The sequence below is a fragment of the Alexandromys fortis genome, unplaced genomic scaffold (genome assembly GCF_014885135.2).
Source record: "Alexandromys fortis isolate MF-2015 unplaced genomic scaffold, M_Fortis_MF-2015_v1.1 scaffold_145, whole genome shotgun sequence".
In the NCBI taxonomy this organism is placed as follows: Eukaryota; Metazoa; Chordata; class Mammalia; order Rodentia; family Cricetidae; genus Alexandromys; species Alexandromys fortis.
The window spans coordinates 2,908,055-2,913,264 of record NW_026068049.1 but is presented as its reverse complement, the minus strand read 5'-3'; positions in this window follow the sequence as shown (position 1 = coordinate 2,913,264).

Genomic DNA, 5,210 nt, shown 5'->3' with positions numbered 1-5,210 from the left:
AGAGACAAAAAAAGAGAGAGAGAGAGAGAGAGAGAGAGAGAGAGAGAGAGAGAGAGAGAGAGAGAGAGAGAGAGAAAGAGAGAGAGGGAGAGGCAGGCACTTGGGAAACAGGTGGAAGCACAAGGCACATCATCGGCCACATAGTGAGTGTGAGGACAGCCTGGGCTCCATGTGTCTTGGGAAGAAAAAGGAAAAGGGATTCTACAGTCCAAGGCTGTGAGGACTATGCTTCCATACAACCGGGCTGCAGTAGGATTTCTATAGCCTTGCTACCACAAGCACATAAGTGAGGCACATTACAAAAGCGTTATCACTAGATGGTAGAACATTTTCATCTCCATTCTCCTCTCACCGTACAGGTCCACACCCTGCATGCTGTCCGTTACTGAGCAAATTTGTCAGTCTTAGGCATCTAGTAGTAACCTGAAGAGTAGAGAGCCATGCTGTCTAGCCTTCCTTCACATAGTCCACGGCCAATGGCCAGGGCAGGACTGGGTGTCACGGGACTTGGATTCCCTCTTTCTGCTGGAGAGTGATTCACGCCCTGGTTCCCCTTCACTTTGGTTGGAAGCTTTGCCGTGCTACTGTGTGAGGCCCGTCCTAGGGAGATGTAAGGCAACATCAACTTACTTCAGACAGGGAATCAAAGGTGGAACAAAGTAAAAAGACCATCCAAGTCTGACTTGGTGAACCAATGAATGTATTGGGGTTGCTAAGAGGAGGATCGTAAGAGTCACAAGTCACAGCTGGGATGGGAAAGGTATCCTGGCAGTTGGGAGCCAAAGAATCCCACAAAGTCACACCACACTACACATCTCACACAAAAGATTTATTGGGAGGGAAAAGCCCAGGAGTGTGCTACCTCTGGATGAGAAGCAGCAGAGAACTGAGCAGAAGGCAGGATTTTTGTAGGGTTTCTTGGGGGGCAGAGCTTTCCAGCGTGGCCTGGAATTGGAAAGATTATGTGGCCTTATCTTGGGGCAAAATGGGGAATTGGTGGGATTTTTTCTATAGGGCAGGATCTGGACACACTCCACCTTAGGGGGCTGAGCATGGCTGTTCAGACCATTGAAAGAAGTCCAGGGTGGGACTAACCCTTGGAGCACCTCAGTCTAGGGGTGGAGCCTGGTGACCAGAGGTCTCCAGGGGCAGGGACTTCACTGGGAGTCTCTGCTTGTCTGAGTGAATAGCCAACAATGATGGGGGCGGGGTTGCTTACAGGAGCAGACAGACTCACATGCATTGCATCACCGAAAGGCCACCTCGCATGGTGACGGCTTCTGAATGTGGGAAATCTGAGGTTTCCTGTACACCTTGCAGGCAGCTCATCTTCTGGGCAGTCTGGCTGGTCTGTGCTTCTTCCAGGTAGCTCGTGAGTCTGAGAATGTCTCTCCCCAGGCAGTCCTTACCTGCTTATATAAATGTGAACTGGGAAGGGGTCTAGTGAATCTGGTCAGTTTCAAGGACTTGCTGGGGTTTTTGAGCTGCTTTCTTCCTAAGTTTTAATGAGCCTCCTTTTAAGATTTTCTGAGTCTTAACCAGCTTCCCTGCAGGATGGACAGTTTTATCTCTGGTTAGAACAGTGATTCTTAACCTTCCTAATGCTGCAACTCCTTAATGAGGTTCCCTGTATTGTGGTGACCCCCAGGCAAGGAAAAAGGTCAGAGCCTACGTCCGGGTTTGAAAATCCACCAAAGCTCACCAATCCTTGAGCTTGAAATCTTCACCAGTCCTTGGACTTGGCTTCAAATTCCACCAATAACCCACCCTGGAAATCTCCACCCTGGAGAACACCCCTAGCCCCAAGAAACCCTATATAAAGTGTGCCTCCTGCTCAGTTCTTTGCTGTTTCTCACACGAGTAGAGGCAGCCACCTTGTATGTCTCTACCAATAGAGACCCTTGTCGCGTGGTGTGACTCGGTGGTATTCCTTGGCTCCCGACTGCAGCATAGCTTTCTCTGCAGAGCTGTAGCACTTATTAAAGGGAACCCTCTCCCCTCGGAGATGTACCACACCCCAACCATAAAATTATTTTGTTGCTACTTCATACGGTAATTTTACTACTGTTATGAATTATAATGTAAATATCTGGTATGTGACCTCCCAAAGGGGTCTTGACCCACAGGTTGAAAATTGCTGGTTTAGAACATCCTGAGCCTTCAGGAGTTTCCCTCCACAATGAGGTGCATCAGTGCAAAGAAACACGTGCTTTTCTCAACCAGCTCAGTATCCAGCTTCATCCTAAGGAATCTGAACAGATGGTGGGACTCACATCTTGCCAGAGGACAGAGTTCATTTCCCAGGACCCATGGCAGGTAGGGTCACAAGAGCCAACAACGCCAGTTTAAGGTATCTGACGCCCTCTTCTGGACCCATAAATAAATGCAATCATGTCCGTAATAGCCCCACACAGACACACATAAATACATAATTAAGAATTAAAATAAAATCTCTTAAAGATAATCTTAACAGTCAATCCAGTCTTCAAAATTTAAAGGTAATTTGATAAACTACAAGGGATTTATTCCGAACAAGATGAGATATATTTAGTTTTACACATGAGAGCAGTATGGCTTGACATACCAACTACCAGACAATAATCAAAGTCAAACAAACAAAACCATTAGAAAAAAATCTATTTCTCAGCTTCTAGGGAAATGTTCCAGCCAAAAAAACTGCTTGCTACATAAACATAGGGACTCAAATTCAATTTCCAGAATTTATGTTAGCAGTGTCAGGCGGGGTGGAATGCCCCTGTCATCCTAGTGCTGAGGAGGTGAGTCTGGAGTGGAGCCTGCGGCTCGCTGGCCAGCCTAACCCACTCAGCAAGCTCCCAGTTCAAAAAATAATAATACTAAAGTGAAAAGCAATAGAGAAAGCTCCAACAACAACTCCTGGCCTACACACACACACACACACACAATTATGTTTAAGGAAAAAACATTGATATTCAAAACTAGGTCAGTTAACACTACTTACTGTAGGTAGTAGGACCAGCTCCGCCTGCACAGACAGAAAGATGGAGTCAGAAGGAATAGTCACGGCACAGTATTGGAGGCCTTGGAAACCGGGCAACTGGCTCATGTTGTCATGAGTTAGTGACATATTCGGATAGATGGACAGGATTTGGTGACAGTCTCGGCTGAGTCTCAATGAACAAGCTATTCTTTCGATAAAACTTTATTTTGTTTGTTTGGAAGAAATACTTTCTGGAGAGCAAATGGCTCATCGCCTCCTGGCTTTGTTTTTCATTTCCCATAACAACAGGGAAAGATGCCTGATCGCATGTAGGAGAAATAAATTTCTGTTCTTCACAAATTGTCCAGTTGCCTGTACTCTGTTACATCAGCATGAAGTGGGCTATCGTCTGATATATCACAAATCCTTGATAAATGTTAGCTTTCATCGCTATCACTGCTATCGCTCCCACAGTTAACATTACTGGGCTCTTTCCACTACTAGGTACTGCTAGGAGAGCTTTGAACATACATGCTTTGAAGGACACAAACAGAATAAAGGAAGTCTGAAAGAGTTGGTAGAGAACAGACAGGAAGTGTTGAGCATCTAGGATCCCCAGCTTGGAGGAGTGTTGATTCATGACAAAAGGCAAGACAAACTCCATTTAGGACAATACATCCAGGTGGGGAGGATGTTATCTAATTCAGTGTTCTCTGATCTCCATTTCCCTCCCCTTCTCGGCCTCACTGTGAGCCTACTCATGACATGTGCAGACTGAGGTAAGTCTCAGGAGAGCGATGGGAGGCTGGGTAGCTCAGCTGGTAAGAGTGCTTGCCTAGCATGCACGAAGCCTGGGGTTCAATTCTCACTACTAGATAAACCAAACATGGGAGGCCCACACTTATAATCCCAGAACGTGGACTATGGAGGCAGAAGTATCAGAAGTTCAAAGTCATCATCGACAACATCGTACCTGAGGCCAGCCTGGGCTTTGTGAGACCATGTCTTAAAGAAGAAAAGAAAAGAAAAAAGGAAAGGAAAGGAAAGGAAAGGAAAGGAAAGGAAAGGAAAGGAAAGGAAAGGAAGAGGAGAGGAAAGAAAAGAAAAAAAAAGAAAAGAAAGGGAGAGAGAGAGATTTGACATGTAGTGAGTAGTTGAGAGGCCAAGGCAGGAGATTCATAAATCTGAACCCAGGTTAGGCAATATAGAGAGATGTTGTCTGGGGTGAGGGAAGTATAATTAATTGGTCCAAGTTATTTGTATAATCATTGGTTGAATACAAAAACACCAGAAATCTGTGTAGTGAACTAAAATGAAAAAAAAATAATAATTTTTATTTCATTTTTCTCTTTCTCGTTTCCCTCCATAGTACTGATTACCTTGGCAGAGCTAAAGAAACAATTCCATTCACATATGAACACTGTTCTCTGGGCTGTGGCAAAATACCCAACAGGAGCAACTTAAGAAAGGAGGGCTTTATTGGGATGCAGGCCATCAGTGCAGGGAAGGCAAGATGGCAGTGTCGTATCTGCAATCAGGAAGTAGACAGGGACAAAAGCTGCTGTCCAGCTCCTGTCTCCATCGGATTCGTCCTGGGACCCCAGTCAGTGGAATGGTGCTATTCACATTTGCTGATCCCTCCCTCCTCAGCCAGTCATTTCTGGAAAGAGCCTCACACACGTGCCAGAGGTGTGCCTGCTAGGTAGTTCCAAGTCCCTTCAAGTTGACACTGAAGATGGACGTTCACAGCATCCCAGACACATCATTAACAATCTCTGGCTTGAGTCCTGTAAAGCTCTGAGCCAAGGCCAACTGACACATGTGGGAGCTTTCACTTTTCCAAGATGTGTGCTTCTGCTAACTAGTTGTGGCAAACTGTGTGACGTCACCTCACCTTTCTGGGTCCTCCTACACAGCTCACAGCATATCTAGAGTCTAGATGAGCATGTCATCTCTAGGGCAAACTTTTTTCCGATTTCTGGGACCCTCTGCTTACAGCATCGCCACAAGACCGAAGCTTCAATGTCCTATGGGGATTTTTTTTTTAACCTTTTTTTCTCCTCTGGGACACGGTTTCACTATATAGCCCTGACTGGCCTAGATCAGGCTGGCCTTTTTGCCTCTGCCTCCCAAGTACTTATGTCCTCTTGGAAATGACAGTTATTTCCTTCTTGGAATTAAGCCAACAAATAAATGTACTTCTTCTGGCGTTGTCCTGCTAACCACAGTCTCCACAAGTCACCCTCCCAGG